Consider the following 14,341-nt stretch of genomic DNA (forward strand, 5'->3'; position numbering starts at 1 on the left):
AGAAGTGATGCACCTGCCATTTAAACAATATTACCATGTCAGAAGAATGAGGATAAGCTATGATCACTGAAGAAATGCACCGATGGTACCTATGGTCACACGAAGAATGCAATATGATCAAGCTCTTTCAGCAAAGGATCCAGACAAAGAAACCAAGAATGAAGGAGCAAAGACCGCCAATACAGATTTGTCAGAATCGAATATCTGAGTCTGTCAAGTCAAACTAAGGGTCAATTCAGCAGTTTAACTCCATCAACTATAGTAAAGCATCAAACAGCCTACCATCCCCATGGACATGACGACAGAATGAGTGATCAGAATGGGGAATAACAGACTCGAAGCATGAGCCCTCGCTTATGTGAATCATCATGGATAGCATGTCGTGAACAAAATTCTTCTTCCAGAACCACCGTCAGTCAAGTCTGAGGATACTATCATATAAGGCAGTGTCCCTTCATGCTAGCCACGACAGGTGACAATCAAATATTTGGAACGGATCTGAGACTCAAGACAGTGGAGCCAGTCAAGATGATTCAGGAATTCCTGCAATAATCTGTCAGGAAATGGTTATGCCTCAACTCACTATTTGGAACCCGAAGGAATTACATTTAGTGGAGAAACTCAATGCAAGGAGTCAGAGCTTGGGTGTTCATAAAAAAAAACCTGATCACCACGTCATGAAAGGTTGTCAGTACAAACACAACAATGGAAAATGACTCTCGGATTTGTGAGACGGAGATATATTTCAGTCATGATAACAAACCACACTCAGCTAAGTCAGCAAATATGAAAATAATTGCAGCCTGTATAAGCCTGAACAAGCAAGGTAAGATCTGTCAGAATGTGGATACAATAAAGCAAACCACCCCAGAGCCAGTCAGATAAAATTTAGTGGGAACAACAATAAAGGAAAAAAAGGATACCCGAGTTGGATACGGTTTCCTTAAGTCAGTATATTCATACTTGTTCCCTGAACAACCAAATCTCGAGGACGAGATTTCTTTAAGGGGGTAAGAGTTGTAACAGCCTGATTTTTGGCCCTTTCTTTTTCTTTTGATTTTCTGAGGTTTTTGCCTGAGTTTTCTTTTTCCGTGGCTATGTGGTCTGGAAACTAAAGAAGATGACCTCTTCTTTCTTTCCAAAGTGGCTTGCCATACCCAAATCCTTCCCTAGACCTTTCCATTTCCACCTTGGACCAAATCCCAATATTCTTTTTATTGGGAATATCCTTTTATATTAAAGCAATTATCCTTTTTGCCCTAGGTTGTGAAGCAACCTATATCTCCATCACTCCTAAAATTCCCAAATAATTCTCATAAATTGTTTGGGACATATCTTCCTCAAATGTGGAAAAATACTTCACTTGCCATGTTTCCCATCATGCTCAAATAATTCATTTCCTATTTTGCCCTAAATGGCACATTGTGAAGCAAGTGCTATTTTCCTTTGCCCAATTCATCTCAAACTTCTTGGACATCTTTTCCTGTCCATATCTTTGTCACATGCCAAAATGCAACCTCATTTGCCTAGTATTAATTTATTAATGATTTTCCAAATTTTCTGTCAGGAAAGAAGCTTTGTGAAGGAGGTACAAGCTAGGCATAACCAAATGAGTTGCAATTTTGCATGGCCCTTAATATAATCATATCATAGCCCTCCACCAAATTTGAGATCATGTCATGCCTCCATGTGAGCTCATCTTTAATTCTTTGAGTCTGTCCAAATTTTTAGTTTGTGAAGCAAGTATATTTTTTCTTGCTTCATTATGGCTGCAAATTTTTCTAAGCCTTTTCTTATCAATATAACCAATCTCCACCCAATTTGGGCATATTTTATCAAGCCATTATTACTCTAGAATTTTTGCATTTTTCTTTCCAAAGGAGATGTTTGTGAAGCAAGTACCATTTTGTCTTGGCCAATTGGTATGAGACTTTTTGAGCATCCTCATATGACCAAATAACTCTGCCTTGACCAAGTTGAGCTCAAGTTGATACTCCATATGAGTGCTTCTTCATGATCTTGTTTCTGGACCAAATTATGCAGTTGTGAAGCAACTATATTAATACTTGATCCATTTCCCCTCAAGACACCCAGGATTATAGTCCTTCCTTAGACAAATCTCCCAGACATGACATTTGATCCATAGCATATCTCTGGTGATCACACTAACATGATTAAGTTTGCAACAGTAAACTTCAGAGGTTGCTTGCCTTTTAACCAGAGCACTTATCACCAATCTACCACCGCAGTTGCAACCTACCCTGGAAGGACTAACCCCTAGACATCATTTTCCTTCCCTTGGCACCTTCTCCTAGCCAGCTCACGCGGTGATCACGAGTCTGGCATGCCATGGCCGTGAGCTGCGTGGTTTCTTGCTCGGGCCCCTCCCCCTCTCATCGTCTTCGCGCACCCAGCCATGTCCAACAGGTTCCCCGTGCCGTCGTCTTCCCTCTGGAGCCATCTCCCTCTCTCGAAGCCTCCTCGCTGGCGCTTGTCGCTGTTCGCCCACGGGTGCGCTGTAGCCGACATGTTTTAATGGCGTTTTGCTGCTTCTCCCATCGACCTTTTCTGCTCCGTGACCGCTGTCGCTTGTCCGATCCCCTTCGTCGCGTTCCTCGACCTCCCCGTGAAACATCCGTCCATGGCCGGAGCTGGCCATCGCGTCCTTGGAGGCACCCGAGCCCGTGCTCCCTCGCCCCGCCTATATAAGGAAGCCCCAAGCCCCCTCAGAGCTCCCCACGGCCTCACCACACCCCACTGGCCCTCCCCGACCTCTCCATCCATCGCCGGAGCTGCTCCTGGCCACAGTTGGTCGCCCTGGCCACCGGTATCCTCTGGCTAAATTTGGTCGAAGCCAAGTCCCTCCCTCCTCTCCACTACTTCCAGTAGACCCTCACCTTCCCCTAGCGCCACCCCAGCGCTCGCCTTCCCCCTCCAATGGCTTCTGGCCTCAAGCCCCATCGCAACCGACAACACTGTCCGCTGCGGCCAAAGTCCCGTTCCCTCCTGCACTCCCCGGCGGCCGTGCCCTGCCCCTTCGGGACCGCCTTGGTCTCCTGCATCTAGCGGTGGGCCGGGCGCCCTGAACGGTGGCCGGAGCCAGCCAGACGAGCGCCGCGCCTCGTGTCATGCCTTTGCCTCGCGGGCATGATGTCTACTACGCAACCTTCTTCTTGTAGACGTTGTTGGGCCTCCAAGTGCAGAGGTTTGTAGGACAGTAGCAAATTTCCCTCAAGTGGATGACCTAAGGTTTATCAATCCGTGGGAGGCGTAGGATAAGATGGTCTCTCTCAAACAACCCTGCAACCAAATAACAAAGAGTCTCTTGTGTCCCCAACACACCCAATACAATGGTAAATTGTATAGGTGCACTAGTTCAGCGAAGAGATGGTGATACAAGTGCAATATGGATGGTAGATATGAGTATTTGTAATCTGAAAATATAAAAACAGCAAGGTAACAAGTGGTAAAAGTGAGCGTCAACGGTATTGCAATGCTAGGAAACAAGGCCTAGGGTTCATACTTTCACTAGTGCAAGTTCTCTCAACAATAATAACATAATTGGATAATATAACTATCCCTCAACATGCAACAAAGAAAACTCCAAAGTCACTAATAGCGGAGAACAAACGAAGAGATTATTGTAGGGTACGAAACCACCTCAAAGTATCCTTTCAGATTGATCTATTCAAGAGTCCGTAGTAAAATAACATGAAGCTATTCTTTCTGTTTGATCTATCCTAGAGTTCGTACTAGAATAACACCTTAAGACACAAATCAACCAAAACCCTAATGTCACCTAGATACTCCAATGTCACCACAAGTATCCGTGGGTATGATTATACGATATGCATCACATAATCTCAGATTCGTCCATTCAACCAACACAAAGAACTTCAAAGAGTGCCCCAAAGTTTCTACCAGAGAGTCAAGACGAAAACATGTGCCAACCCCTATGCATAAGTTCACAAGGTCACTGAACCCGCAAGTTGATCACCAAAACATACATCAAGTAGATCACATGAATATCCCATTGTCACCGCAGAGAAGAACATGCAAGACATACATGAAGTGTTCTCAAATCCTTAAAGACTCAATCTGATAAGATAACTTCAAAGGGAAAACTCAATCCATTACAAGAGAGTAGAGGGGGAGAAACATCATAAGATCCAACTATAATAGCAAAGCTCGCGATACATCAAGATCGTACCACCTCAAGAACACGAGAGAGAGAGAGAGATCAAACACATAGCTACTGGTGCATACCTTCAGCCCCGAGGGTGAACTACTCCCTCCTTGTCATGGAGAGCACCGGGATGATGAAGATGGCCACCGGTGAGGGATCCCCCCTCCGGCAGGGTGTTGGAACAGGGTCCCGATTGGTTTTTGGTGGCTACAGAGGCTTGCGGCGGTGGAACTCCCGATCTAGGTTATTTTCTGGAGGTTTCAGTATTTATAGGAATTTTTGGCGTCGGGAACAAGTCAGGGGGGTCTCCGGGCTGTCCACGAGACAGGGGGCGCGCCCAGGGGGTGCCGCGCCCCCACCCTCGTGGGCAGCCCGAGACTCTTCTGGCCCAATTCTTTCACTCTAGGGGCTTCTTTTGGTCCATAAAAAATCATCAAAAATTGGCACGTCAATTGGACTCCATTTGGTATTCCTTTTCTGTAAAACTCAAAAACAAGGAGAAAAACAAAAAGTGGCACTGAGCTCTAGGTTAATAGGTTAGTCCCAAAAATCATATAAAACAACATATAAATGCATATAAAACATCCTAGATGGATAATATAATAGCATGGAACAATAAAAAATTATAGATACGTTGGAGACGTATCAAGCATCCCCAAGCTTAATTCCTGCTCGTCCTCGAGTAGGTAAATGATAAAAACAGAATTTTTGATGTGGAAGGCTACCTAACATAATTATCAATGTAATTTTCTTTATTGTGGCATGAATGTTCAGATCCGGAAGATTCAAGACAAAAGTTTAATATTGACATAAAAATAGTAATACTTCAAGCATGCTAACCAAGCCGTTTATGTCTTATCAAAATAACATAGCCAAAGAAAGCTTATCCCTACAAAATCATATAGTTTGGCCATGCTTCATTTTCGTCACACAAAATGCTCTCATCATGCACAACCCCGGTTTCAGCCAAGCAATTGGTTCATAATTTTTAACGCGCTTCAACCTTTTCAACCCTCACGCAATACATGAGTGTAAGCCATGGGCATAGCACTATGGGTGGAGTAGAGTATGATGATAGGGATTATGTGAGAAAACAAAAAAGGAGAAAGTCTCACATTGACGCGGCTAATCAACGGGCTATGGAGATGCCCATCAATTGATGTCAATACGAGGAGTAGGGATTGCCATGCAACGGATGCACTAGAGCTATAAATGTATGAAAGCTCATCAAGAAGAAACTAAGTGGGTGTGCATCCAACTTGCCTGCTCATGAAGACCTAGGGCATTTTGAGGAAGCCCATCATTGGAATATACAAGCCAAGTTCTATAATGAAAAATTCCCACTAGTATATGAAAGTGACAACATAAGAGACTCTCTATCATGAAGATCATGGTGCTACTTTGAAGCACAAGTGTGGAAAAAGGATAGTAACATTGTCCCTTCTCTCTTTTTCTCTCAATTTTTTTCTTTTTTTCTCTCTTTTTTTATATGGGCTTCTTTGGCCTCTTTTTTTCTTTGGGCTTCTTTGGCCTCTTTTATTTTTCATAAAGTCCGGAGTCTCATCCCGACTTGTGGGGGAATCATAGTCTCCATCATCCTTTCCTCACATGGGACAATGCTCTAATAATGGAAATCATCACACTTTTATTTATTTACAACTCAAGAATTACAACTCAATACTTAGGACAAAATATGACTCTATGTGAATGCCTCCGGCGGTGTACCGGGATATGCAATGAATCAAGAGCGACATGTATGAAAGAGTTATAAAGGTGGCTTTGCCACAAATACGATGTCAACTACATGATCATGCAAAGCAATATGACAATGATGGAACGTGTCATAATAAACGGAACGGTGGAAAGTTGCATGGCAATATATCTCGGAATGGCTATGGAAATGCCATAATAGGTAGGTATGGTGGCTGTTTTGAGGAAGATATAAGGAGGTTTATGTGTGATAGAGCGTATCGTATCACGGGGTTTGGATGCACCAGCGAAGTTTGCACCAACTCTCAAGGTGAGAAAGGGCAATTCACGGTACCATAGAGGCTAGCAAATTGCGGAAGGGTAAGAGTGTGTATAATCCATGGACTCACATTAGTCATAAAGAACTCATATACTTATTGCAAAAGTTTATTAGCCCTCAAAGCAAAGTACTACTATGCATGCTCCTAGGGGAAGGGTTGGTAGGAGTTAACCATCGCATGATGCTGACCTCCACTCATAAGGAAGGCAATCAAAGAACACCCCATGCTTCAAATTTGTCACACAACATTCACCATACGTGCATGCTACGGGACTTGCCAACTTTAACACAAGTATTTCTCAATTTCATAATTACCCAACTAGCGTGACTCTAACATTACCACCTTTATATCTCAAAACAATTATCAAGTATCAAATTTATCATAGTATCTAATGCACTCTATATGAAAGTTTTTATTATATCCCCCTTGGATACCTATCATATTAGGACTAAATTCATAACCATAGCAAATTACCATGCTGTCCTAAAAGACTCTCAAAATAATATAAGTGAAGCATGAGAGATCAACAATTTCTATAAAATATAACCACCACCGTGCTCTAAAAAGATATAAGTGAAGCACTAGAGCAAATGACAAACTACTCCAAAAGATATAAGTGAAGATCAATGAGTAGTCAAATAATTGTGCAACTATGTGAAGACTCTCTAACATTTAAGAATTTCAGATCTTGGTATTTTATTCAAACATCAAGCAAAACAAAACAAAATGACATTTCAAGGATAGCACACATCATGTGAAGAAGCAAAAACTTAGGTTCAACCGATACTAACCGATAATTGTTGAAGAAGAAAAGTGGGATGCCTACAGGGGCATCCCCAAGCTTGGATGCTTGAGACTTCTTGAAATATTATCTTGGGGTGCCTTGGGCATCCCCAAGCTTGAGCTTTTGTGTCTCCTTAATTCCTTTTATATCTCGGTTTCCTAAATCTCGAAAGCTTCATCCACACCAAACTCAACAAGAACTCGTGAGATAAGTTAGTATAAACCAATGCAAAAACCTTATCATTTTCTACAGTAAAAATCACAAAAATTATTATTCAACATTTCATACTAAATGTCTCTGCATATTTAATACTCCTATCCTCAAATAGAATCATTAAACAAGCAAACATATGCAAACATAACAGCAATCTGCCAAAACAGTACAGTCTGTAAAGAATCCAAGATTCATCATACTTCCCTAACTCCAAAAATTATGAAAAGTATACCACACTGTAGAAGATTTATCAGATCCCAATATTCAAAAAGTTTCAACATTTTATCATTTTCTGAATTTTCTAGGGAATTTTTTCAACAGCGGTAAACTTTCTGTTTTGAAACAGCAACCTGTATACTGCAAAATAAGCATGGTAAGGCTATCCTTGACATTTTTATTGAAAATACAGAAGCAAAACATTATTCTAAATAACAGAAAGCAAATACTAACAAAATAAAATGACGCTCCAAGCAAAACACATATCATGTGGTGAATAAAAATATAGTTCCGAGTAAAGTTACCGATGAACGAAGACGAAAGAGGGGATGCCATCCGGGGCATCCCCAAGCTTAGGCTCTTTGTTTTCCTTGAATATTACCTTGGGGTGCCTTGGGAATCCCCAAGCTTAGTCTCTTGCCACTCCTTATTCCATAGTCCATCGAATCTTTACCCAAAACTTGAAAACTTCACAACACAAAACTCAACAGAAAACTCGTAAGCTCCGTTAGTATAAGAAAATAAACCACCACTTAGGTACTGTTGTGAACTCATTCTAATTTCATATTGGTGTAATATCTACTGTATTCCAACTTCTCTATGGTTCATACCCTCCGATACTACTCATAGATTCATCAAAATAAGCAAACAACACATAAAAAACAGAATCTGTCAAAAACAGAACAGTCTGTAGTAATCTGTAACTCTCGAATACTTCTGTAACTCAAAATATTCTACCAAATTAGGAAAACCTGAGAAATTTGTGTACCAATCCAGAGAAAAAAGAATCATATCAAACGCACTTTTCTGTGAATTATCAAAACTAATTTACTGAGTGCAAAAGTTTCTGATTTTCAGCAGGATCAACACAACTATCACCGTAAGCTATCCTAAAGGTCTTACTTGGCACTTTATTGAAACAAAACCTATCAAACATGATTACTACAGTAGCATAATCATGTGAACACACAAAAACAGTAAGGGTAAATATTGGGTTGTCTCCCAACAAGCGCTTTTCTTTAATTCCTTTTTAGCAAGGCATGATGATGACAATGATGCTCACATAAAAGATAAGAATTGAAACATAACGGGAGCATCATGAAGCATATGACTAGCAAATTTAAGCCTAACCCACTTACTATTCATAGGGATTTTGTGAGCAAACAACTTATGGGAACAATAATCAACTAGCATAGGAAGGCAAAACAAGCATAACTTTAAAACTTTAAGCACATAGAGAGGAAACTTGATATTAATGCAATTCCTACAAGCATATATTCCTCCCTCATAATAATTTTCAGTAGCATCATGAATGAATTCAACAATATAACTATCACATAAAGCATTCTTTTCATGAGCCACAAGCATATAATTTTTATTACTCTCCACATAAGCAAATTTCTTCTCATGAACAGTAGTGGGAGCAAACTCAACAAAATAACTATCATGTGAAGCATAATCCAATTGAAACTTAAAATCATGATGACAAATTTCATGGTTATCTTTATTCTTTATAGCATACGTGTCATCACAATAATCATCATAAATAGGAGGCATGCTTTCATCATAATAAATTTGCTCATCAAAAGTTGGGGGACTAAAAATATCATATTCATCAAACATAGCATCCCCAAGCTTGTGGCTTTGCATATCATTAGCATCATGGGTATTCAAAGAATTCATACTAACAACATTGCAATCATGCTCATCATTCAAATATTTAGTGCCAAACATTTTAATGCATTCTTCCTCTAGCAATTGAGCACAATTATCGGAATCCTTATTTTCACGGAAGACATTAAAAAGATGAAGCATATGAGGCACCCTCAATTCCAGTTTTTTGTAATTTTCTTTTATAGACTAAACTAGTGACAAAACAAGAAACTAAAAGATTCGATTGCAATATCTAAAGATATACCTTCAAGCACTCACCTCCCCGGCAACGGCGCCAGAAAAGAGCTTGATGTCTACTACGCAACCTTCTTCTTGTAGACGTTGTTGGGCCTCCAAGTGCAGAGGTTTGTAGGACAGTAGCAAATTTCCCTCAAGTGGATAACCTAAGGTTTATCAATCCGTGGGAGGTGTAGGATGAAGATGGTCTCTCTCAAACAACCCTGCAACCAAATAACAAAGAGTCTCTTGTGTCCCCAACACACCCAATACAATGGTAAATTGTATAGGTGCACTAGTTCAGCGAAGAGATGGTGATACAAGTGCAATATGGATGGTAGATATGAGTATTTGTAATCTGAAAATATAAAAACATCAAGGTAACAAGTGGTAAAAGTGAGCGTAAACGGTATTGCAATGCTAGGAAACAAGGCCTAGGGTTCATACTTTCACTAGTGCAAGTTCTCTCAACAATAATAACATAATTGGATCATTTAACTATCCCTTAACATGCAACAAAGAGTCACTCCAAAGTCACAAATAGCAGAGAACAAACGAAGAGATTATTGTAGGGTACGAAACCACCTCAAAGTTATCCTTACTGATCGATCTATTCAAGAGTCCGTAGTAAAATAACATGAAGCTATTCTTTCCGTTTGATCTATCCTAGAGTTCGTACTAGAATAACACCTTAAGACACAAATCAACAAAAACCCTATTGTCACCGAGATACTCCAATGTCACCTCAAGTATCCGTGGGTATGATTATACGATATGCATCACACAATCTCATATTCATCCATTCAACCAACACAAAGAACTTCAAAGAGTGCCCCAAAGTTTGTACCGGAGAGTCAAGACGAAAATGTGTGCCAACCCCTATGCATATGTTCACAAGGTCACTGAACCCGCAAGTTGATCACCAAAACATACATCAAGTAGATCACGTGAATATCCCATTGTCACCACAGATAAGCACATGCAAGACATACATCAAGTGTTCTCAAATCCTTAAAGACTCAATCCGATAAGATAACTTCAAAGGGAAAACTCAATCCATTACAAGAGAGTAGAGGGGGAGAAACATCATAAGATCCAACTATAATAGCAAAGCTCCTGATACATCAAGATCGTACCACCTCAAGAAGACGAGAGAGAGAGAGATCAAACACATAGCTACTGGTACATACCCTCAACCCCGAGGGTGAACTACTCCCTCCTCATCATGGAGAGAGCCGGGATGATGAAGATGGCCACCGGTGAGGGATCCCCCGTCCGGCAGGGTGCCGGAACAGGGTCCCCATTGGTTTTTGGTGGCTACATAGGCTTGTGGAGGCGGAACTCTCGATCTAGGTTATTTTCTGGAGGTTTCAGTATTTATAGGAATTTTTGGCATCGGGAACGAGTCAGGGGGGTCTCCGGGCTGTCCACGAGACATGGGGCACGCCCAGGGGGGTGGGCACGCCCCCACCCTCGTGGGCAACCCGAGACTCTTCTGGCCCAATTCTTTCACTCCAGGGTCTTCTTTTGGTCCATAAAAAGTCATCAAAAATTGGCACGTTAATTGGAGTCCGTTTGGTATTCCTTTTCTATAAAACTCTAAAAAAGGAGAAAAACAGAAACTGGCACTGGGCTCTAGGTTAATAGGTTAGTCCCAAAAATCATATAAAACAGCATATAAATGCATATAGAACATCCTAGATGGATAATATAATAGCATGGAACAATCAAAAATTATAGATACGTTGGAGACGTATCAGGGCGCGAGTGAGGTAGAAGATGACCACGAGCCAGGCGGGCCCCGTATCACCCGCAACCCCACCAGTCAGCTGCACTGCTTTGACCCCGCCCCGCCACATCAGCGTAAGTGGAAACGGCTTCTCGCCACTACGTTTTCTTCTTTAGGAAGGCGTACTCTCTTGTGCTTTAGACAGGAATGCACTTTCACTTCTCTGAAAGCGTACTCTGGTTCTACTGCCGCTTGAAATATGCTTACCCGTTCTGAAAACGTATTCTCAGATAATACGCCTTCTGTTTTTCAGCTCAGCCGGCCGAAGTGATTATTTTGTGAACGTTCACTGTTTTAGCCCTTTTCTGCCCAAAAAGTGAACATCCACAACTTTTCACTCGTAACTCCGATTGAGGTGAATCCAACGCCCACGTCTTCGTCTCGTCGAGACCATTTTGTTTACATCATTATCAATATGGTTTGACATACTGTAAATGACCATTTTGCCCATGCACGTGAACAGCCCCCTCTGGGAGAGAACTGTTTCCGGCAAATCTTTCTGCGATCTTTCCGCACTTCTCCCCGGTGCCTTCTTCATCCCCAGGCAAGCCACAATAACCAATTGCATGATAGTAATGCGGTAGCCATGGTTTTCAACTTGAATATTTAATCAATGCTTGCTTGTTTAAAATATGGTTATCGTTGTTCCGGTGATGCTTAGAGTCTCATGTTCACTCTCGTGCTATGTTGTCTTGCACTCTGTTATCATGTTCTACCTGCTAGTATTCCTTTCATACGTTTATGCTTGCTAGTAGTACATGTTGATGTTGGTGATGGTCTTCGGTGCATGACTGTCATCTATCCCGAGTGGCATTGTTATGCATGTTCCGTTGCATCCAGTTGGTTAAATGCTTGCATGGTAGCATTGTTGATATGTTCTTGCATGATATTTATTGTTGATGCTAGTGGTCATGCTATGTTTCTGAGAAGTGTATACTTGTGATGTTCATGCTAGTCAGTATGCCATGCTCAGTCAGATATATGATTTGTTGTTGTTGATATGTTAAGAAGTAATGTTGCACAACCATGTTTATGTTGATATCATGCTCATGCATTGTAGTTGCATCATGTTATTTTCTTATGACTCAGCTTGTCGCATTCAAGTTAAACCGGACTTAATTGAACTTGAACAACTGTTGGCTGAGTCATGGTGCCGCCATATCGAGCTGACCAGTGCAACCACATTTTCCTGTATGGGAAGGTCCTGACTAGGCTGTTGTCATGCCTCTCGCCGGTGCCTCCAACTAGGGAAGGTTATGGGCGCGCGCTACCCTGATCAGATAGTCGGACATAAGCCTTATGAGCCCGAGTTTGGATTATGTGCACATGCCCCTGTTTGGGACCGTTTATTTTGCCACGACGGTGGCCGTTTGCCTTTGGTATGCTTGGGCCACCCAGGACTGAACCCAAAAGGGGTGTTGGTTGGAGTGGCCGGGAGAGTGTCATGGCAGTAGATCGGTTTTGTCGGAATGCCATTGGTCCACCCGAATGGGAGTGTGAGGCCATGGGTTCTGTGGTGTGGGTACAGTGTGCTACCCCTGCAGAGTGTATTAAATCTATCGATAGCCACGCCCGCAGATAAGGGCCCAGTTCGTAGTTGGTCACACTATGGGTCAACAGTAATAATAATGATGTGCTTAATAACAACCCCGATTCGATGATGAGATAAGTTGGATATGTGATCTGTGACTGATCACCGTTTGGTTACAAGGTAACCTGTTGAACCAAGTGTGGTTCCGTTTGTGATCCGTGAATGATCACCGTGGTATCTAGGATACCGAGTTGTTGGATATTCGTGATGTTGTGCGAGAATCATGGGTAAAGATCAAGTTCCTTGTGGTCAGGTAATGATTACTACTGTATTGTTTATACCAAGCTTGATTTGATCCTGAGATGATCGTGTGATGTCCGAGGTTGGTAAGTGATGCATGTGATGGTTACGAGGTAACCCGAGCAGAATAAGTGGTGCATGATAGTGTCATCATGTTGCATACTAGTATCGTCAGATTCATATTGTGCTAGCTGTATCATGTTCATGTTGTTCATGCCATGTTATCCTGATGATCTCATGATAATCCCTGCTTAACATGTAATTGCCATGTTGTTGTTTGCCTTGAATGCTTGTGGTTATTGTGAGCTTGCAAGTAAATTGAATGTACTGACCTGTCGTGTTATGCCAGTTTGCAGGTCATGCCGGATTTGATTGCTTGTTTGTTGTGGATTCCTTGTTTGCGAGCTTGGATAAGCGTTCCAGCCAGAGTCCCTGCGGAGTGGAGTTCACCATCGTCGTCGTTGTTCCGCTGCTTCGAGTTGTTCTGCTGCTTGCATGGAGCAACTGTGGTCGGCGTAGTGTCACCGTGCCGATGTAATTCCCCATTATATCAGAAACCATTGTACCCAAATAGATCGTAATAAAGATCTGGTTTGTTCTATGCTAAGCATTGTCGTATTCCAGAAGACTTCTCCTCGATCTCTGGGCTGGAATACGGGGCGTTCCAGTTTCTCTGAGCCGGGGTGCTACAAGCTTGGTATTAGAGCAGGTCTGGCTGTAGGACGCCCTAAACCGCGCGAACATTAGATTATGGTAGTTGTGACCCCAGTTGGTTTGTTGCACTTGATTGCTGCATTTGTTTGTCGCATACCATGCATATAGATTATTGTTTAGTCGCTAGTGGTTAATCTTGTGAGTGTAGGTGGCATTAGTTTCGATCCACCGCCTGCACCCTCCTTAGCATGTCTGCTTTTCGGTGTTCGGCGTCATCTCTGTTGGAAAAGGTAGTGCCTAGGAGGCGCTTAGGCACGCCTAGGCGCTAGGCGATGGCCAAACACCTTGCCTAGGGCATAAATGAAAGTCTAGGCAGGGTAAGCAACAAATTGTTTACCCAAGCGAGAAATCATGCCATATTGCACTAAAATGCCAAACATGACACATTCAAATGGTAGTAGCGGGTAGTTAACTTATTTATCTGCCCTAAATTAACATCAATACACATATAATAACCCCAATAACTCATAGTAGAAGCTATATTACCGCCTAGGCCGCGCCTAGGGTGCTTAGCATTGCCTAGGAACTAGGCGAAGGCCAACTGCCTCGCTTACGCCTACCGCTTTTTCCAACCTACCCAGCAGAGTGATGCCCTAATACCGAGTGTTCCAGACACCATTTGTAGGAGTTATGCTCAGGTATCACGTCGATATCTTTCCGCCACCCACCCATATTATTTCAGTGATAG

This window comes from Triticum aestivum, chromosome 3D (assembly GCF_018294505.1).
Source record: "Triticum aestivum cultivar Chinese Spring chromosome 3D, IWGSC CS RefSeq v2.1, whole genome shotgun sequence".
Taxonomy (NCBI): Eukaryota; Viridiplantae; Streptophyta; class Magnoliopsida; order Poales; family Poaceae; genus Triticum; species Triticum aestivum.